The sequence below is a fragment of the Pleurodeles waltl genome, chromosome 3_1, assembly GCF_031143425.1.
Source record: "Pleurodeles waltl isolate 20211129_DDA chromosome 3_1, aPleWal1.hap1.20221129, whole genome shotgun sequence".
NCBI lineage: Eukaryota > Metazoa > Chordata > Amphibia > Caudata > Salamandridae > Pleurodeles > Pleurodeles waltl.
Window position 1 is genome coordinate 1173458220 of NC_090440.1, and position 23518 is coordinate 1173481737.

A 23518-nucleotide genomic window follows, 5' to 3' on the forward strand; every position below is an offset into this window, starting at 1 on the left:
AGTACCTGCACTTATTTTTTTCCATTTAAATCACTATCCACGAGCCATCCTGGATTTCCTAGTTTTACACTTATACATGCTGTAGGTGATCTGTTGCATGTATCTCCTTTCTATTCCTCATCAGATAATGTTCTCCTCATTAAATACATTGCTACACATGGCTACAAAGTTTCTAGGGATAACTTTCAATAATACACTTAGCCTCATATTTGGTACCCAATGTATCTCCTAGCCTCCAACATGTCTCAGTGTATGGTGCAAATGTAATTTTGCGTTTGCTATACAGAAAAGGCAAAACCATTACAAGTCTTCTTTAAATACAATTCCTGACCCCCATCCTTTACACCTCGGATGTGTTCCTTACTTTTAAAAGCGTCCCAGCTTCTTCCACTGCACTGGGATTTCCAGACTTTGGCAAACATTTTACTCTTTTCCGTCGTGAGGGGAATGGCTTTGCATTTGGGGTCTTGAAACAGCAATACAAATTGTAACACAGACCCATTTCTTGTTCTTCCTCTGCACTTTGTTGCTTTGCTGGAGGGTTACTCAGGGCCGGCTTTAGGACAGTGCGAGCAGTGCGGCCGCACCGGGTGCTGACCTGGATTGGGGGGCGCTGACCTTAGGGGGGGGCTGTGTTTAGCAATAACTTAGCAACTTGTGATTTAAAAGCACCTGCGGAAAAGTTCATTGTGCGCCCAGCCTCTTGGAAGCAAGTAAAATGTCATGATACCTCTTGTGATTAATATTCCTGCTAGGAAGAGAGATGGGAGTTTGGTCTAGCAGCAGCTTAGAGGGTTAATATGCCTGCTGCAAAGAACAGAACTATATTTTATGTGGATAGCTGAGTGGATTAGTAAAGCCATCCTTTACAAGTGTTTTAAAACAAATGAAATTATGTGAAAGGGGGGCAGAGGTGAAATGAGGGGCACACTTGTTTTGTGGTAGTGAGGGATTCCGAGGCAGTGGTCAAGGGGTGAGGGGCGCAAAAAAGACTGTTGCACAGGGCACCACCAGCGCTAAAGCCGGCCCTGGGTTACCCCCCTTGACTTCGGTTGGTGGAGGGAGCCAATGTGCTCTCCCAATCTACACAATCCATTGTTTCAGACTCAAAGCCCATCATTGCTTTTCCCCCTGCAGTGGCTGCTTTGCTTCTTAAGACTATGGCACTGCACCTCTCTGCTACCCTTGAACTGACCTTCTTGACACTTGGTCGCGTTATTAAAGTTTGATGTGTCACCTAAGCTCTGTCACCCTTCTACCTGCACCAGAGGATGGGAGCATCAGAGTTGTTTTTGTAACTGATCACTTCACAGAACCTAGGTTAGATCTCACCAACGTGTTGCTGGAAAGCTCAGGCTTGGTATTATTGTATGAAACCTTTATTTGACGAGTAATGAAACCTCATCATTACAGGAACATAATATATAAAATAGTGACTATATTGTGTAAGCCCAGTCTTGCTACAGACGTTAGAAAGCCACAGGTCTTAAAACAATTTCTCACTAGAACTTTCTGGTTCCTATAACCATGATTCACACACCTCTGCACAATGGAGTTTCTCGATCTATTCTGATCAATTCAGGATGACATCTCTGTAACTGGCATGCGGTTTTTCTTACAGTGCTCCTTTTTTCACAATATTTTTTACTGAGCATTTTCTCCGGAGCATGTTCAGTGCGAATCAATGGGTGGCTGATAGTATCAGTAGCATTCAATTAATACAGCATTAGGTATGTCTAAAACAAGTAAACTAGACAACAGATCCAAGCGAGTTCAATGGTGGTATGCCCGTCTGTTACTGTATATTTGTGTTTGTCATGGGGTGGATGAGGCATCCTAAATGGGCGTGTGCAAGAATAGGGGCCCAAGCACATAATGATGGATGTCTTGTGTGAGCCTAGATTGTGTGTGGCACTCCTGTGACTGGATTGACCAGAGGCGCTTGTCCAGTGCTGCGCTGTGGTCATAATCTATGTTTCTGTGTGTCAGTGATGCTGGCTACAACTTCTTGCCATTGCTCTGCCAAGAGTGCCTTACATATCTCTCTAGGCACAGAGCTGGTTCCCACCGCAGAGTGTAGCTTTTGACATCTGCCTTTCCCCAACGATGCATTGGGATGTCTTATGACTTCCATTAATGGGCAATATCCCTGCAGGGTATGCCTAGTGTTAAGTCCAGGAATCTGTTACCAGCCTTCTTGGCTTCTATAGTCAAGATCTCTAGACTGCGAAAGGTCCTGTCTGTGTAACAGTCTCCAAGTGTCGTCAACTCTGCAGCTGCTGTCTCCTCCATCTGCTTGGTGGTGAAGATGCCCCTCTTTCTGGTGATGAGCAGAAACACCAGCAGTAGTGCTGGTTTGCACATTAAATGACAACCACAATGTCTGAGTGCACCCTTACAACAACTGAGGGATGAAGCTAATAGTTGTGGCTTCTTTATGGGATGTAACTTCATCCCTAGGAGCAGAGTGTAGTGCTATGAGGGCACCCTCCCTGTGCTCCTCACCAAACTCTGCCAGTTCTTTGACAGTGATCATATAGCCAGCCAACGGGTCGGTCACTACAGCTGCTGTACATAATTCACAGTCTGGTACCCCCAGTCCACCATCCTGCGGGGGTGGCTGCAGGGTGCATAGTCACCCTATTTTTCTTCCCATCCCAAATCACTTCTCCAATGGCATCGGCGTAGGGTTTTACTTTATCTGCCAACTTCTGATGGTCGCCGCATTTCACACGGCAAGACCACCACCCTCTGTTCTAACTGGTTGTCACGTGGAGGCGATGGGCCCGGCCTCCAGTTACCTCACCACAGTGCGCCTTTGTCCGATCTAGAATGGCCCATCCTTTCCCAATAACTGTCCCCCGGCTCACCGGATTAAGGCTCTTCCTAATATAAAGGCGCCGTAAGCACACTGCCGTGCAGCTCGGCCCCCTTTGTGCATCAGTTCAGTGTGCAATGTCTGCATCTTTGTCCCCTGCGGCGATGTCCGCGTTACGCTTTGCAACATAGGGCTTCCACATATATTACCTTCCTCCTTCGCAGCTGGGCCGCATAGCTGCAGCGCCTAAAGTACTGTACATCCGCCACTCCCTCAAAGGACGGCTCACAGGTCTCCCTCGCGGCGAGGACGCCGTTCCCAGCAGGCTGCTCTTACAGCGCTTCTTACTGGTCATTTATGCGACTTAAAGTTCAGTGTGATGCTAGAAGTCGTTTCTGAAAGTTTGTAATCATCTCTTTCTAACCCCCCCCCCCCCCTCTTGGATCTTTCTCACTACATTCAGACTACTAATATCGTTGCTTAATGTGGTGACTGTTAATATTCATTTGGTTCACCTCCATATGTGTTTTCATTATGTAAAACCCTGTGTTTTGTTTGACCCTGTAAAGAAGGACGTTTTGCGAAATACATCGGGGCATTTATGGAACTGGTGAAAACTGAGTGAGGAATTAATCGACTATCAATAACTTGTTTAATTTTATGACTTCTGCAAAGGTTACATGTCAAATGTGAATACAAGATTTATCAAAACGATCACGAGGACTATCATATAGATATATATATTACCTTTCCCAGTACTCTGCTGGGACAAAGTTTGAGTTTAAGTGGTTTATCGTCTAGGCAGGTATTGCAAGCCAAGAATTCAGGCCTATGTCTAGATGTAAAATTCAGATCAATTTATTTCCATTGATTTGCAATAGATGTACGTTTAGTATTCCAAAAAGACCGTTTGTAACTTTAGACAGGTTTTTGTGTTTAAATACTACCTTTCCGTTGTTTGGTAGCCTTTGAACTTTGCTGAGACCCATGGAGTATTCTTTTCTGCTGTCCAAATCTGAGACAAAGCCATCCCCTTCCCAAAAAAATGACCTATTTGAGGGTGACAAACGCCGAAAAACCCTGAGAAGTTAGGGTGCCAATGACGCATTAATTTCCTTCCAGAAAATAACTTTAATCACAACCTCTAACTGTGCCAATATCCGGTTGTAAATTACATGAGTCAGAATTAGTTTTCCATCCAGCGAAGACAGTCTCAATGAGTGTCCCATTCCAAAATCTATTTATTTGTCCTAACGCCATCGTTTTTCCTGTCAGTACTACTAATCCACACTTACTACAAATTAATTCAAATTTGAAAATTTCTGATAAGTGACCACTCTCAATCCTGGGAACTAATTAAAAATACAAGCGTTGGCAAAACCAATACGTTTTGCCTATGCAAGAGCTATGCAAGAGCTACTGGTGTTGTCAACGTTTTTTAGAAAGCGTGGGCTGCTGTGCAACATGGCTCAAGGTGAATAAAAACAAAGTACAATACCAATGCCAGCATTTCCAGCAACAGGGTGCTTTTTTTGTTAACTTTAAACCGTGTTGCACAGCAGCCCGCCTTGCTGTCCAACGTCTTTAAAAGACATTAACAAAGCCAAAAAGCTATCTGAGAGCTATTTGGCGTCGTTACTTTTTTTGTGGTAGACGGGATGGCCAAAGAGGGCTTTAAAACAAGACAGTAAATAAAACAAGCTATACGAGGGAGGTGCAGGAGGGAGGGAGCACCAAGAACAGACAGCGGGGGCAGATGGGAAATTAACAACAAGAAGTTGCTGGGGGCAACAATGGATAGAGGAAGGTGGAAGAGGAGATGAAGCACCAACGATAGACAGTAGGAGGAAGGGGGTTGAGGTAAGCTACACAAGTGAGCGGGACACACATTGGAGAGACATCCACTCTTCAAGAGTGCATGTACTATATGAAAAGTCACTCATCAAGATAAGTATATTCATCCTCAAACTATAAAATCTGAAGTTAGGTTCACTAGTGATTCAGTGGCGTCACAAGGGTGCCATGTGTCATGGTTTCGGGCGGGTCGTGTCAGGACTTTGGTTGGGGCATGTTAGCACGTCAGACCTTTCTAAGTAAACTTACAAGGGGACGCGAATAGGTCGACTAACCTTTTGACTCGTAATTAAGATGTTCCCACCATAACTCCAGTACATGCAGATCAATATTCAATCAATAACATCAATAATTAATGATAATCAATGACATTAACAATCAATGGAGTCAGTAATTGTCACACACCATGATCTTTCAGTCATGAATAACCACACCTTTAGTAAACGTTAGAATATTTATTTCCCGATATTAACAATGCTAATGTCACATAAGATAAAATCAAATGATACACATACAGAAACAACACTGGCTGTCCAAAGTGCTGAAATAAACACCATCTAAGCTTGAGCTGTTACACATTCTAAGGTTACAGTGCAATTTAATAATAAGAACAATTGCGCAAACAATATCACATACATTTAGATTCAGCAAAGAAAAGCATCAGATGTTATTTCTTAAAAGCATAGTAAGAATCCTTCACTAACACCAGATTGGCATCAGCATGTTTGGCTTCATGCAAAACAATTTAACAAACACAAAGAGAGATGTGGGAGAAAGGGCACAAATGTCAAATCTATGTGGGACATGTGGACGCCCATTGCCCATCAGACACCTCTCTTGCATCTCTATTCAACAACACCGCAGATCAGATGGCCAAAACACGAACAGTAATCATCAATGAGGAGGCTGAAGCTGCTCTAGCAAACTGGGCTCATGCAACATCAGGGCATCTAGGAGAGAATGGCACTTATGCATGGGCACAGCAACGACAGATTCCAGTCACTAAAGAATAGGTCCAACAAGCAGTTAAAGATTGCCCCACATGCAACCAGATAAAACAAATGCCCCTGCAAAAGAAGCCTAGCGGCCACATCAGAAGATGAACCGCAGCCGCTACAGTGTGGCAATTGGACTATATTGGGCCGCTACCAAAGGAAGGAGGAAAAAGCTACGTATTGACCATGGTGGACACCTATTCTGACCTTATGTTGGGTATGCCCTGTAAGTCAGCAGATCAAAAGTCCACTTTGCGAGGGCTAAACTACCTGATAAAACATTATAGGGTACCTGATGAAATCCAAACAGATAGGGGCACAAACTTTTCAGGGAAAACCGTGCAGGATTGGGTGCAGGAACAGGGAATTCAGTGGATTTTACACCTTAGTTATTATCCACAAGCTGCAGGCATGATTGAGAGATATAACGGATTGTTGAAAGAACAGCTAAAAAAGTTATCAGCACATCAGACTCTAAAAGGATGGAGTAGTAATTTAGACAAAGCCTTGTTTGAATTGAACAATAGACCAGTCGGGCAGCAGACTCCTTTCATTCGGATGACAGGGCATGATAAAGAAATCACCCACACAATGATTGTCTGGAAAACAGACCCTCGAGCTCGATTACCTTTACAGGCTACTTCTGGCAGTATAGGACTGGACCTGTTTGTGCCAGAGGATGGAGAAATACCCTTAGGACAGGTGAAGACTATTCCCCTAGGAATAGGAGTGAGAGTACCATCCGGAACATATGGTAGAATTGCCCCTCGATCCAGTCTAGCCATCAAGGGAGTGTCGGTGCTAGGGGGAGTCATAGACCCAGATTTTAGAGGAGAGGTTAAAGTAGTATTATTGAACCAAGGAGATGCTACTGTATCGTATCAAGCACATGACAGACTTGCCCAATTGATTTGTGAACAAGCATATACCCCCCACATTGAAGAAAGATCTGCCCCTCCCGATAACACTCAGAGAGGTGAAGGAGGATTTGGAAGCACAGGAAGAAGAGTATGGGTGCATCATCCATGGAAAAAGCCAGAGGCAGGAGAGATATTGAGTCAAGGGGTGGGGAGTACATATGTTGTACTTTTAAAGAATTCTAATGTACCTGTATTTGTACCTGCAGTGAGACTTACCCCACGGTCGTAAATGATGACTTCTGCATCGATGACGTGGTTCCTGTTTGCGGTCATGATTATAACCGGAAAAGGTATATTAGTCCGACCAAATGTGGCAGAGAATGTCATCACGGACCTTCATGTCACTTGTGCACCTCAAGCCGCTAAGGTAACTGATGACCAGGGAAATGTTTCACTCTGCAACGTGAAGGTACCTGGAGGCAAATGGATGGCTGCCAAAGCTGTGACCTGGAAAGTAACTGGACAGCAAATCCGACATGCCTATGGACTGAACGAATTGCAGGGAATGCCCGCAACGGTACAGGCTTTGAATTATACGCTAAACATGATATGTAAATATTGTGACACCATTGTACCTTTTACACCAGTACAGACATATCCGTGTAGATCTTATGATTGTTTAGAGAAACAAGAAATTTTACCAGGACATATGGTAGTTGTTACAATGTCTAATAGAACTACAGGAGTTCGATACTCCAAACCACCTGCCTTTATGTTTTATGTAGCCGAAAGACGCATGGTCAGCAATTTAGGCAACGTTTCTATAGTTCGATATAGAATAGGATGTAAGCAAGCTTTACATGCAAGCATAATTAACCATATTGTGTTACAGATAACTATTGCCAAGGGGAATGTCTCTAAGTACGATCCATTATGCACACCATGGACACTACAGTTATGGCCCTTGCCGAAGTTACGCATCAGAAGAGATCTAGGATCCATGATAGCCGGGGCCACCGGAATTGGGGTAGGGGCCCTGAACGCTTTTGATATTGAAGCCATCAGGAATAAGCTATCTTCAACAGGATATAATACAGGGGAAGCCATAAAAGTAATTTCACAATGGGGGCCCACACACTCACAAGAAGTATGGAAGGTTCTGCGTGGGTTGTATCGTGATTGGCAATGGCATAATTTCACTTATGAAGAATTTGGAAAAAGCTTTCAAAGCACCCAAACAATGTCCAAAGGAATTCAGTGCATACTATGGCAAAGTATTATTAATCAACAGTATGTAGACTTCAAGGCAGAATGGGGACAGCTTCAGGGTGAATATTGGAGACAACAATTGCATTTGCCTGAAGAAATATGGGTAAAGCCTATACAATTCCAATGTGAGGGAGAGATGTGTTATGCTCATTTTGATATAACTAGAAGTAATCTTCCTCCTGAAATATGGTGCCCCTTTATATTGCTCCCTGTAGTAATAGGTGAAGAATGGTGGATACCTCACACTGACAAAAAATGGATTGATCAAACCAATCATACCGTAGATCCCACTAGATGTGCAGATTGGTCTAAGGGGTGGGTATGTACCCACACTGGACGGGCGCTAGACCCATGCCTTCACCCAATACCAGGAGAATGTGAATGGTTACCTTATCCTATCAATGGCACAGACTTATATCAGATAGGAACAGAGAGTATATGTTACGTTACTAATCACCCCTTACTTATTAACGGATTTGTACAAACCACCGGAGAGCAGGTAATGTGTATGTGCAATATTACCAGCATTATTGACATAAGTACTCACATCCTATACCAACCGACTAAGTTCACCACAACCACATTACAGACACAAATGCAAGCACAGTTAGAATGGAACATTCCGCTTGTTGTGAAGCTACCTAGCTTAGAGGCAATCCGGCACTACGCACAAGTCACATTTGCTAAATTCGACATGGCAGCTAACTATACCAAGGATGCAGCCATACAGATGACCATAGACGCCAAACAGCTTATGCACACTGCTACACGTATCCAGCAAGAAACTGAGCACCATTGGTATGACATTTTCTTAGGTTGGGCACCAGGAGCTACGAAAACGCTAAATATAGTGTTACATCCGCTAATCTGGCTACTGATTGTCTGTGTCACGCTAATGATTATACTATGTAGACTATATGTGCGCACAAACCAGCTTTATACTAAAATGCAGGCGCTCGGAATAATGCTAACAAGTATTCGTAGCAATCTAGCTAGCGAAGTGTTACAATAAATACTTCTGGCCTCGCAAGCATCGCGCTCATCTAAGGGGTGGAGTGATCAGTGTAGCAGTAGGGAAAGATGCGGAAGACATTGTAACGCGAAGGGTTAATTAGCTTGAACAGTGTAGATGAGCGTGATGCCTGCCGAAGCCAGAACAACGTGAAAGAAATTCACGATGTTCGCTTTCAAGCTTGTTTTGTTTTGACATTCCGTAGATAAACTTATTCGCAGCTGCATGTGTGAGAAACAGGCTGTAAAGGAGAGTCAGTCTCAACCTTGAGAACGAGACCACAGTAAAAGATGGAATGAAAACAATGGCCAGGGAATGGCAAGGCAGCCAAGAGACTTGTACTGATAACAGCTAGAAAATACTGGAAGGGGGTAGAATTCAAGCTTCAGGTTATTTAAACACTGAAAGGTGGGTGAGGGAATTTTGAAGCTCGCAGATGGAGTTATGAAACTGTCATCTTCAGACCCAGCGCTGCCTCCCTGTTTTGCTGTTCCAAGACCGTGACGCTCGAGGGGGAGAGAGGTCCAAGCGGGTGGTAGAGGGCTTCCCAGCACTCGTGGACTAAGTGACTAAGTTAAGTTCCACCCAAGGATGAAAGGCTTTTCGTTTCTCTGCTCTATTATTTTGATTGATTATTATATTTGCACTGTGTTTATAATCTGAGAAATTCAGCTCATTTATAGTTTTTTTCCTGCTTTACTGAACATCATAGTGTAAATCTGCCACAGTAATTGAAATGTGCATTTTAGTGTGTAGTAAATCAAAGCTTATCTGAAGTATTCAACTCGTTAATATTCTGCTCCCTGAACATCGCAGTGTATCACATGTTGGTATACAGTTATTCCAAGTTTATATCTGTCAATGAACTCTTTACTCAGATGTATGCATAGATGCTCTTTGTAGTGTACTTATATATAAACATTTATATAGATATTTTTTTTATTTACTATTCTTACTCTGTCAATGAACACTTTGCTCATTCGTATACATAGATACTATCTGTAGTGTACATATATATGAATAGGTGCTTTTCATTGCCATTCTTATTTCACTATTGTTAATGTGCTAAATGCCTGCATTTATCTGAAATTATAGTAAAGCTAAATTTATTCATAATTGGCGTGTGGTCCTTCATTGTGCGTCCTTATTGACTTATACCGAACAGGTGAACCAACCACCTGGATAGAACAGGAGTGGAATTGCAAGTGTGAAATGTAACAGCAAACGCAAGAATTAAAACAACCAATGTTGCCAGACACTGTCTTCTGTGTCCACTAACATTTTACAGGGCTCTGCCCTCTCTCATCTAGAAGTCAATTACTGGAACTCTGGTGACCGGAGGAGTTTGGTTAAGGCCCCACCCATGAAGCTCTTGTCCATCATGACTATTGTTTCCATTGCCGGGTTCTCCATCTCCTCCACATGGTATGTTTGCTAATACTCTTGTGTGGTGCCTTACCTGAAACCTGACAAGGACAACTTGAATATGAAGTCAAGAGGTTTGTGATCCTCCAATGTATTGGGGTTGGCTTTTGTTTTTAACTCTCTGGAAAGATTATCCATTTCAGTGAACGTAGCAGTTCCCTCTCCTTTGGTGGTTTGCCATTTCTTTTAATAACAATCGATTAGCTGGAGCTTCTGGAGGAGGTGTGGAGAGGCATACTGTTACATCTATGCAAAACAAACAGTCAGGAGCTTCCTGAAGCCCACATGAGACCAGAAGGGGAAGGAGAGCAGCTCAAGTTTGTGAGAGCCATGTTCTGAGACACTGCATTATGCATGGTTCTCTGCATCTGTTTTGCCTGGTTTGCTCTAATGGCTCTAAACTCATGGTCCTCCAGATGACTTTAGTGCTATTTGTAGCATGGAGCTGAAATGGTGGCAGTGGGATTGCAGAGCATTTTGACAAGGCCAAAGATGTCAAGTTTGTGCTTCTTCGTTTGGCAGTATACACCATTAATTCTTGTAGGATGGTAAGAATGAGTCATAATTTGCCCATTCCAAGATGGTGATTAGTCCATGGGATGTTAAATGAAGTTACCAGTTCAAGATGACATAGGACATTTTTCTGCAATATCAGTTACTGTTGGAGCCATATACTAGGTGGCTTTTCCAGGAAAAGAGTACACAACAGCACATTCATTCTGTTATTTTTTGTCATGATCTTCGCCCCTTGTTTTTATTTTTGTTTTAATGTTTGCTTCTTGCAGTTTTGTCTGCTACTGGATTCAACCTCTGGATTTGGAAAGCTCTTTTTGCCTTCCTGATGTCAGAAAGAGTTTGGCTATAAGCTAATCTCTTCAATATTGATCTTCATCTTTAATCAAGACATAAGATTGCCAATGATATTCTTTCTATTTTGTGGGTTTTTCATCTGAACTGTGTCCTACCTAAGGAGACATTTGACATCTTTAAGGTATATAATTCTGTGCATGGTGGTGCTGTGGATATTGAGAGGAGTATCCCTATCATCAGGCAGTCCAGAAGGGTCACTCAAAGTGTCCAAGCATCCAGTCCTTGACACTGGATGATAAGAGAGACCCTAGGTCGATGCTGAACTGAGCTCTCTCTCCCTGATAGCTGATTAACGAATTGTTGTGCTCCTTGCCAGAGTGCTGTCAATCTCATTTAGAAGATTTCCTTGCAACAGTTTTATGTAATGACTGATTTTCCAGCAAAGCAAGCTGTGGGACATTTCTGTGGGGAAAAACTTGGAATGCCTCCCCGTGCAAGGATCTGGTATATGCATTAGTGTTAGATTTATTACTTGCGTCTTATCAGGGGACTGGTCAAGGCCATCTCTACAGGTCAGCCTACTTTGAAAATCACTTTGTGTTAACTCCGGCAATCAAAACAACAACTGGAGTGGAAGTTCAAGTGAGATTGTGACGTACCCAAGTTAGTTGCTTTACCTCAATTCCCATGCAACATATTGAGCAGACAGTGTTCTCTCAGACTAGCGACCGGACTGGGCTCTCCCTGAATACTCTCCCTGCGATGAGATTGGTGCTAAATCAGGCAGTGATGACGGTGGAATGACTGAGGGAGGAAATTCCAGAGCTGACTGGCCCATGCCCTGCATCTGCATGTCACCTGCAGACATCTGGAGGCCCTAAGACAGGTCAGTATTTGAAAGCATAGACCTGTCCCACGAGGGAAAGGCTAATCTGAGAACCCCTGGTGAGCAACCGGCAAAAGGAGTAGGCCTGTGTGTTCGTATCCCATCCTCTCCAAGAAATGGCAAAAAGAAACGGGGAAGTTCTCAGAAGCTAGCAAGGAAGAGCATCTGAAAGCACTATATATGTAGTTATATGGTATTCCTGTAGTGAATATCTAGCCAAGAGGAAGTGGAGAGCTCTATAGGGTCACGGACAAGCATATAGTCAACAAGTGATAAAAGAGATAGCTGACTTGTGGACTTGTAATGCACTGTGATGTAGTGCTGTTTAAAGAGGTAAGTCTTCAACTTCAACTGGCAGATGTTTTCTCTGGGCCTCCCTTATACCACAAGACAAAGGGAGAGTGGGGTGGTATCAAGATACATCAAGAAAGACCAGGAACCCAAGCCCCAAATGCCTCAGCCCCTTCAGTGGAGGATTTTCATAGGTGCACTAAAGTAAAAACTATGATGCAACCTACCAAAACTCCCAAGGTTTCAAGTAGTCTCAAGTTTTAGTCCTTAAAAAAAGAAGAAACAGGAGCAAACATTAGACCATATATACAATTGCAGGGCTTAGTAGCAAATGCGAAAGCCCTGCTGGACTGAATGCCACCCTCTTAGATTACTGTACCGTGACTACCAGTTGACCTTATCATATACATTGCAGTGCATAAGGAGTTGAAAAACCAACATATGGCTACAAAGTGACAAGTCACAAAGGAAAGGAAAGTGACACTAAGGAAGATAGGAGAGGCTGCAGGGTTGTTTGATGTCCTGGACGTTTCCTATGCACCTGGTGCACAAGTTGAATTGTTCCAACAGGGGGCAAGAAAGAAAATGGTGAATATAGTGAAAGAGGATGATAAGGAGACAGTGGTCCCCAGTCCACCAGGAAGAACACAACTTTTATCTATGTTCCTTGGAACCCAGGAGATGCCCACAGGTTAGCTAGCAACGTCTAACATTTACGGAGGACGCTGATAAATGCGCACCAACCGTTCTGTGCCTTATAACCTGTTATAACGCACCCTTTCAGGACATCAGTGCCTTCATGTCCACAATCCTCTTGTATGAAAAAGAGAAACCACAGTGGCTCGGAAAGGCACAGGACGCAGAGATACAAGATAATGGGGATGCAACAGCCACTGTGAAAAATATTAGGCTGGCCATACCAGTGTCCCTAGAAAGCATGCATTCAAAAATACTAATTGAACAAGATCAGATTTTGTATGCAAGACCAACACGAGTCAAACTAATATGCTATGAGGCTCATTGAAATATTTTAGAGGTATTCCGGACTTGATGATATAGCCAATAATGGGCAAACTGTCCTAGTGAGCGTTTCTTAGTGAATTACAGAAGAAAAGTAGACAACAATTCATGCAGTGTACATAGTCTGACAAGGGAATTACCTGCTGAAGATCACATATTATGCTTAGCATTGCACATCTGGTCAAAAACTGATACAGCATAAAAGTTCTTCTAAATTACTAGCTCTGCAGAAGCCAGCTCTACATATATGTATGGGGAAACGACAACCCCGAAAGCCTTAAGGGTTTTATCAACAGAATCAAGGAGAGCAACAGGGGTTTGGATTTAACCACGACCAGCCACCAATAGGAAAATGTAGGAGTGGGAAGAGATTTTCCCCACTCCAGGGAATGGTGCTGGATTCCAAAATAATAAGAATTTAGCATGCAGCAGTGTTTTGGCCACAGAAGATTGGGGCACTGGACATTGTGACATTGGAACCTTCACAAACGGCACTAGGAAAACTAGCTGGCACTTTTGACACCACAGGCCAAGTGTGTTTAACCACTCATATTCCACCGTTTAGACCTTAAAATACTTTCAACCCTCCCTCATAACTTTACGAATTCAGCAAAATCCTCAAAACCATCACCAAAGTAATCTGAACTGTGGTTTCATTCAACAACGATAGAAGCACCGAAGGGATACAGACTGCATTTATTGTGCTTTCATACCATTTGATCAAAAGGTCCATTTTGCCATTATCAAGATAGGGGAGAAAGAGGCGCTCCCTGCTAGAGGACAATGGGGCTATGAGGTGCACCCTCCTAACCAAAGATTCTTCTAACCTTGCATTCCTGGGAAAACAGCCCTTGCTTTTGGAATAAGTAATGAAAGTGTGCCACATTCTGTTTTTCATAAGGTTTCTGTTATCCTAGGCTCGATTTCAGATTAAAACACATTTGGGGTGAGCCCCACTACATCTGTAAACCTCCTAAGGAGAGCGATTTGTGTACGCTCTAGAGGGCTAATGAGGGAGGTGTTATGAAGGACATAGAACCTGTACATACCACATTGAACACAGGAAAAACCTTCCACTGTAGTTGCAAACATCACCTAGTAAAGGAAGCAGAGAAGGGTATAACGCATGTTATAGAGTGTTTGTTGCAGAAAGGAGTGCTAACTCTTACGTCTAGCCAGTGCAACACACCTACCTTGCTAGTTTAAAAGTCAGCTAAGGACATCTACTGATTTATGCACAACCTGAGGGTCATAAATGCCATGGTTCAGCCAATATTCCCTGAAATCTCTTCCTTTGCCACAGTCATTTCCTTCGTTGTGCTTAGTTCTCAGAGTGTTTTACTGTTATAGTCCTTTGCAGATTTCTGCAGATTTCTTTTGTTTACTATTGCTGTCTGGACTGGGTTGGAAGCACATATCACAGGGTGAAAGGCAGTCTGGACCTCAATTCTCTTACCAGCCTACCCACCATATGCAGGCAAACGAACTGGGGACCCAGGAGGACTGGGCAGTGGAGAATGTGAAAGATAGATTAGACAGTTTAAAGACACTCACTCCCTATTTACCTCAGGGTTGATAGAGGCAGTTCGAGTATTTCAACATCTCAGCCCTTGTAAGGAAATGCCTGACAACATTTTGGTTATTTATAAGATTTCTACAGTTGCCTTTTAGATCACCTGACAATTTATTGTTCTTCTTTCAAATCGACTTTCATGACTTAGAGAATCTCAGGGTCTTATTTAGAACTCGGAGGGTGGGATACTCTGTCACAACGGTGACGGATATCCCATCCACCGGCATCTGATTCACATAGGACATAATTAGATTTAGATTTCGACAGACAGGCTGTCTGTCACTGTTGTGATGGAGTAACCCATCTGCTGAGTTCTAAAACAAGCTCCTATCGTCTTTCTAATTATGTGGTTGCCTGTATTTCCTGGTGATCACACATTGCTTCAAACCTTTCCATTTGCTGGCATCCTGGGGTTCTCCGCCAGTTCCCAGTTGGTGCAATCATCAACATTACATCTGCTTTGGAGTTTGGTAAGTCCTGAAATCAGTCTCCCTCGTAATATACTTGTAATCATCAATATCTATCTTCATCATTGTGCTACCTTCTTAATACCATCCGGCCCCCTGTGAAGATCCTGTGGACGAAGTCCCTCTGACAGCACCGGTTCATGCTGACAACCAGCATCTCTGTCTCCTTCCTTCCCCCTTTCATACTTGCATCTCTGAGAAAAGCTTTACCTAATTATGCCTTTTTTTCAACAGTGGGTGGGAGGGCTGAGACTCTCAGTGGATCCACCCACTTCAGCCAAGCTTGACAATTGAATCCTTCTAGCCAATTTCTTTTTGGTTTAACTTTCTAAATCAGTAGTTTGCCAGGACATGCCTAGCCCAAGGGTATACTGACTCCCCCTCCATTTATTCGAAGACCCACGAGCAGTGCTTTAAGTGGGCCGATACTCAGCAGTACTGAGTATTGGAACTTTTTTATTTTCTCTCCTTGAGTACTGGAACATTTCCTCTTAGAAGGAGAGTACCGGTACTCATAGGGTTCCTGGCTTTGATGTAAGTGGTGTTGCTCATGAATTCCTGCCTCTGCAGCAGCTTCGGTTTCAAATGCCTTTCAAAGGGGAAAGCCTGAGCTGAGCTGGTATAACAGCGCAAGAACAGCGGCTCTTGTTTGTAGGACTCGGTGATCTACCTCAGCTGCTGTGAAAGTTACAAAGGGAGGGGTATGGCTGCAGGGCACTATCTTTAACTTAAAAGGTGAGGGTAAAAAGATGATTGTCAAACCTATTGGGCAGGGGTGTGGGAAGCATTGTTCAGGGCCGTGCAGCTTGTTTAGTAAGCCCGTTGTTTAAAATGCATGCACATTTTCACCCATTAGCGCTTTAAAGTAAAGGCATTTCCATGAAAGAAAATCCCTGCCCTCTCCACCCTCTTTCCCGATTAACCTCAAAGAAACTACATAAGAGGCAAAATTAATTATTTTTTTGCGTTCTGGAAGTGGCAACCTCTTGCTTTAGATGGAAAACCAGATCTAAACCAATTTTTATAGGATATTACAGGACATTTCATACAGTTTTTAAATTTAGAGGCCAAACTTTTGCATTCTGGTACTTGTAGTTTCCTTTTTTTCATTCTACGCAAGAGATTACAACAATCTCTGCATATAAAGCATATATTGTAAAAATCAGGGATAGATTTAAAGTGTTACATATCATTCCACTTGGGACTACCAGCCCCTGCTCGCATATTTTGTGGGAGTCCACACACATTATACAAAGAACAAAGGTCAATAATGACCATTTTTTGGTATTTTTTATGGTGAATACTGAATCCTTCAGGGGACTGCTTATGGTGCAGGCTCTACGACATTTTTGAGAGCTGCCACTGTCCGGCAGTTCATGTCTAAGACAACATGTGAGCAGTGCTTAATTTGAGCCTGTGGTTTCTTCTCCAGTGCGGGGCACCAGCACTTATTTTTGAGGGCATCCACTTATTTTTCTGCCCCAAGCATTTACTGCAAACAAAAGACACATATGGGAAAGACAGAGGAAGAGAAAAATGAACATGCTTCACCATGGGGAATGCAGAAAGCTGCAGGAGTGAGCTGGAGGGGCAAGGAGTGGATGTAAATGGATTAAAGAGGCACGTACATTTAATTGCAGAAGCCGCGTGTTTCAGAGAACTTTGGGCACCGGCACGTTTTTATTTACAAATTAAGAACTGCATATGAGAGATGGAAATTAAAAGCCAAAAGTGTGCAAGTTTGCAAGCACAGTTATGACTGCGAGAATGAAATGTGGAACTTGTGTTTGTGTGAAACTGAAGGTGATTCAGAGTATATGAAATGGATGTTTAAGTCAGAGACATCTTAAGGATTTAGGGGCCAAACATATTTAGGGGGCTCCTGTTTGCAGTAGCTTTGAATGTATGATCCAGTTTCAGCTCTATTGTGCCCTCTTTGGCCAGGTGCACAGACAGTGCACAGGTACACTTGGCCAAATTCTAAATATGTTTACATCTAATATTCTGGGAAAGTGACATGTTTTAAGTATGTAACACAGCATTAGCTCACTATTACTATAAATAATCTCTGTGACACCCTCCCTTTTCTCATATGTGAGGTACTCTTTTGATGTAAAATAAACTTTTTACGGAGGTTGTATTAAACATAAACACAACATTTGCCTGTAAAATGTCAAACATCACCCACATTAAAAAATATATTAAAGGAAAACACTATTTAAACCAATCTATTTAAGAAATATTCAAGGTCATCAGGGCAAGAATCTCTCCAGAACAGAGCTGGCTCTATCAGAGATCCCTCTGGAAGGCTGGATCAACGTACCTGCCATAATGCACAGAATGAAACATGCAGATCACAGATTTGTTTTTGCAGGTAGCTCAGTTGGTTATTGTTTTTGCTGCAGAGATCCTTGTGTTTGTTACCTGTAATTAAAATCCATGGGATATAGCTTAATGAATCATGAACCTGCATCAAGGAAATACATGAAAACAGCAAGGCATACATTGGGAACGTTGCTGTTTTTTCCTCAATACGTTGCTATTCTAAGATTAATAAAGAAGGATTACTTTGGTTAATAACCAGCACTTCTTATATAAGTACTATATAAATGGCTATTAGTGTAATAACTCATGGACAGATGCATAATTCATTATTTCAGTGCATGCAGATTTCTAGCAAAAACAGGCTTAGAATGTCCAAAAACCTAGCCCTGCCTCTTGCCCCACCCTTAGTACCACCCTTATGCCCGCCCCAAACTCCACCCCAGTCCACCACTCTTTTTGGCGAGTACCTGCACTTATTTTTTTCCATTTAAATCACTATCCACAAGCCATCCTAGATTTCCTAGTTTTACACTTATACATGCTGTAGGTGATCTATTGCATGTATCTCCTTTCTATTCCTCATCAGATAATGTTCTCCTCATTAAATACATGGCTACACACGCCTACAAAGTTTCTAGGGATAACTTTCAATAATACACTTAGCCTCATATTTGGTACCCAATGTATCTCCTAGCCTCCACCATCTCTCAGTGTATGCTGCTAATGTCATTTTGCGTTTGCTATACAGAAAAGGCAGAACCATTACAAGTCTTCTTTAAATACAATTCCTGACCCCCATCCTTTACACCTCGGATGTGTTCCTTACTTTTAAAAGCGTCCCAGCTTCTTCCACTGCACTGGGATTTCCAGACTTTGGCAAACATTTTACTCTTTTCCGTCGTGAGGGGAATAGCTTTGCATTTGGGGTCTAGAAACAGCAATACAAATTGCAACACAGACCCATTTCTTGTCATTCCTCTGCACTTTGTTGCTTTGCTGGAGGGTTACTCAGGGCCGGCTTTAGGACAGTGCGAGCGGGGCGGCCCTGGATTGGGGGCACTGACCCTAGGTGGGGGCTGTGTTTAGCAATAACTTAGCAACTTGCGATTTAAAAGCACCTGCGGAAAAGTTCATTGTGCGCCCAGCCTCTTGGAAGCAATTAAAATGTCATGATACCTCTTGTGATTAATATTCCTGCTAGAAAGAGAGATGGGAGTTTGGTCTAGCAGCAGCTTAGAGGGTTAATATGCCTGCTGCAAAGAACAGAACTATATTTTATTTGGATAGCTGAGTGGATTAGTAAAGCCATCCTTTACAAGTGTTTTAAAACAAATCAAATTATGTGAAAGGGGGGCTATGGCAAAATGAGGGGCACACTTGTTTTGTGGTAGTGAGGGAATCCGAGGCAGTGGTCAAGGGGTGAGGGGCGCAAAAAAAGACTGCTGCACAGGGCACCACCAGCGCTAAAGCCAGCCCTGGGTTACCCCCCTTGACTTCGGTTGGTGGAGGCAGACAATGTGCTCTCCCAATCTACACAATCCCTTGTTTCAGACTCAAAGCCCATCATTGCTTTTCCCCGTGCAGTGGCTGCTTTGCTTCTTAAGACTATGGCACTGCACCTCTCTGCTACCCTTGAACTGACCTTCTTGACACTTGGTCGCGTTATTAAAGTTTGATGTGTCACCTAAGCTCTGTCACCCTTCTACCTGCACCAGAGGATGGGAGCATCAGAGTTGTTTTTGTAACTGATCACTTCACAGAACCTAGGTTAGATCTCACCAACGTGTTGCTGGAAAGCTCAGGCTTGGTATTATTGTATGAAACCTTTATTTGACGAGTAATGAAACCTCATCATTACAGGAACATAATATATAAAATAGTGACTATATTGTGTAAGCCCTACAGACGTTAGAAAGCCACAGGTCTTAAAACAATTTCTCACTAGAACTTTCTGGTTCCTATAACCATGATTCACACACCTCTGCACAATGGAGTTTCTCGACCTATTCTGATCAATTCAGGATGACATCTCTGTAACTGGCATGCAGTTTTTCTTGCAGTGCTCCTTTTTTCAAAATATTTTTTACTGAGCATTTTCTCGGGAGCATGTTCAGTGCGAATCAAAGGGTGGCTGATAGTATCAGTAGCATTCAATTAATACAGCATTAGGTATGTCTAAAAAAAAGTAAACTAGAAAACAGATCCAAGCGAGTTCAATGGTGGTATGCCCGTCTGTTACTGCACATTTGTGTTTGTCATGGGGTGGATGAGGCATCCTAAATGGGCGTGTGCAAGAATAGGGGCCCAAGCACATTATCATGGATGTCTTGTGTGAGCCTAGATTGTGTGTGGCACTCCTGTGGCTGGATTGACCAGAGGCGCTTGTTCAGTGCTGCGCTGTGGTCATAATCTATGTTTCTGTGTGTCAGTGATGCTGGCTACAACTTCTTGCCATTGCTCTGCCAAGAGTGCCTTACATATCTCTTTGTAATCCTCTAGGCACAGAGCTGCTTCCCACCATAGAGCGTAGCTTTTGACATCTGCCTTTCCCCAACAATGCATTGGGATGTATTATGACTTCCATTAATGGGCAATATCCCTGCATGGGATGCCTAGTGCTAAGTTCAGCAATCTGTTACCAGCCTTCTTGGCTTCTATAGTCAAGATCTCTAGACTGCAAAAGGTCCTGTCTGTGTAACAGTCTCCAAGTGTCGTCAACTCTGCAGCTGCTGTCTCCTCCATCTGCCTGGTGGTGAAGATGCCCCTCTTTCTGGTGATGAGCAGAAACACCAGCAGTAGTGCTGGTGTGTACATTAAATGACAACCACGATGTCTGAGTGCACCCTTACATCAACTGAGGGCTGAGGCTAATAGTTGTGGCTTTTTTATGGATGTAACTTCATCCCTAAGAGCAGAGTGTAGGGCTGTGAGAGCACCCTCCCTGTGGTCCTCACCAAACTCCCCCAGTTCTTCGACAGTGATCATAGCCAGCCAACGGGTCGGCCACTACAGCTGCTGTACTTGATTCACAGTCTGGTACCCCCAGTCCACCATCCTGCGGGGGTGGCTGCAGGGTGCATAGTCATCCTATTTCTCTTCCCATCCCAAATTGCTTCTCCAATGGCATCGGCGTAGGGTTTTACTTTATCTGCCAACTTCTGATGGTCGCCGCAGTTCACACTGCAAGACCACCACCCTCTATTCTAACTGGTTGTCACGTGGAGGCGATGGGCCCCAGCCTCCAGTTACCTCACCACAGTGCGCCTTTGTCCGATCTAGAATGGCCCATCCTTTCCCAATAACTGTCCTCTGGCTCACCGGATTAAGGCTCTTCCCAATATATGCAGCCATAAGCACACTGCTGTGCAGCTCGGCCCCCTTTGTGCATCAGTTCAGTGTGCGATGTCTGCATCTTTGTCCCCTGTGGCGATGTCCGTGATTCGCTTTGCAACAGGGGGCTTCCACATATATTACCTTTCTCCTTCGCAGCTGGGCCGCATAGCTGCAGCGCCTAAAGTACTGTACATCCGCCACTCCCTCAAAGGACGGCTCACAAGTCTCCCTCGCGGCGAGGACGCCCTTCCCAGCAGGCTGCTCTTACAGCGCTTCTTACTGGTCATTTATGCGATTTAAAGTTCAGTGTGATGCTAGAAGTCGTTTCTGTAAGGTTGTGCGAGAGCGTAGTTTAAATATTACAAACTTTAGATGTGAAATGCTTATACTTAACAATGCTGCATTAATAATCATAAAATATTATTCATTTGAATGTATTCTTAACATACTTATAAGAGTGAAGTTATTATTGTACACATATACTAATATCGACTATAAGAAGTAATTGCTTGCATTATGATTAATTGAATATGTTAACACCTACGAAGATTGCATTAAAATCCATAAGTCTTAAGTTAGCGTGAGTTGAAAACTTAGCTGTGTAGCTCTCATATTAAAGCATATTTTTCTGTTTTCCAGTGTGCTGACTCGTAAAAGGCCATGACCCAGCATGTGTTCTTTTCCTTTGTTTTATGTTGCAAGTTATGCTTTATTCCCATCCGCATGCTAACTGCTTTAGTATACGTTTTATACAGTTTGCAACAATTGTTGAAACATCCAAGGACAATCGACCATGGAAAAGAGAACTTTTGACCTGAAGAACGTGCCAGAGAATGAAGTAACCCCGGATGTGCCACCTACGAAGACGTCAATTATGAAGACCAATCAAAGTGTTATAAATTATCGTGGGGTGACAAGTGCATTACTTAATGTATAATTTGAAAGTTTAAAGATAGTGGGGTGTAGTGACTATCCAATAGAATTTTGGGGGAAGGTATTGCGAAAAAGGAATAAAAACCCATGACACAGAAGACTCGAGAGAACTAGGTAGGGAATGATATTGATTGCATCCAGAAACTCTGTCACTTTGTTTGGTGATTTGAGACTTAATAAACTATCCACTTCCATAGACTGCCCTATTACACTTTTCCTCCTTATGAGGGAAGTGTCCCCTGTCCCTTAGATGAAATAGATTGACAGCGATCTAACTGATGTCCTGAAGACGAAGACTGATCCTGCATGCTGACTCATTCCGAGGAGGGTAATTATGACAATTGCTATTGTAATTCGTCTATCTGCTTTTCCTTTCTAGGTACCAACTGCTGTATTTTTGGATAGAGACCCTAGTCAGATGTTTTCTAAATTAGTGTTCTAAATTGTTTTGCATGAAGTCCAACACGCTGATGCTAATTAGCGGTTAGATTTGGCATTCACCTTTGACTGACGTAACCAACGCGACTGACGTTGTGCTATGCTGAACTGAGACGTATATGATGTTCTATGCATTCTGATCTGTGTATATCTTACATTGGTGCTTTTATGTTTGTGATCTTTGCATTGTCAACATCTTATCACAGTTGCCATATCGTGACTATGCTCTTTTGCTTCTTGGTTTTGAGATTAATACTCTTGCTATTAGATTGCAATCAATAGGGAATAAAATTCACAAAACTCCAATAAAGGTGTGGTTATTCATGACTGAAAGGTCATGGTTGCGCCGACAGTTTAATCAATGTCCAAAGTAAAGTACATTGTGGTGATATATGTTGATAATATCATTGATATATTGCTTGATATATTGATCAGTTATCTCGTTCCACGATGTCTCACCACTGGGTCAAAAGATTAATCGACCTAAAACGAGTCCTAATGTGTATAAATTAACATAGAGGGACGCGTTAACAGTTGCAATCATCTCTTTCTACCACCCCGTCCTGGATCTTTCTCACTACATTCAGACTACTAATATAGTTGCTAAATGTTGTGACTGTTAGGCCCGTATTTATACTTTTTTTGCGCCGCATTTGCGTCGTTTTTTTACGCAAAAACGGCGCAAACTTGCAAAATACCATTGTATTTTGTAGGTTTGTGCCGTTTTGCGTCAAAAAGCGGCACGAATGCGGCGCTAAAAAAAGTATAAATACGGGCCTTAATATTCATTTGGTTCACCTTCATATTTGTTTTCACAATTATGTAAAACCCTGTGTTTTGTTTGACCCTGTAAAGAAGGACGTTTTGCGAAATACATCGTGGCATTTATGGAACTGGTGAAAACTGAGTGAGGAATTAATCGACTATCAATAACTTGTTTAATTTTATGACTTCTGCAAAGGTTACATGTCAAATGTGAGTACAAGATTTATCAAAACGATCACGAGGTAGCCTTTCTCGAGGCCTACTCTATCAGCCAAAGAACCCTGTGACACACACTACGCTGGAAATGTGCCATAATTGGATGTCTGATGGACTATCATATAGATATATATATTACCTTTCCCAGTACTCTGCTGGGACAAAGTTTGAGTTTAAGTGGTTTATCGTCTAGGCAGGTATTGCAAGCCAAGAATTCAGGCCTATGTC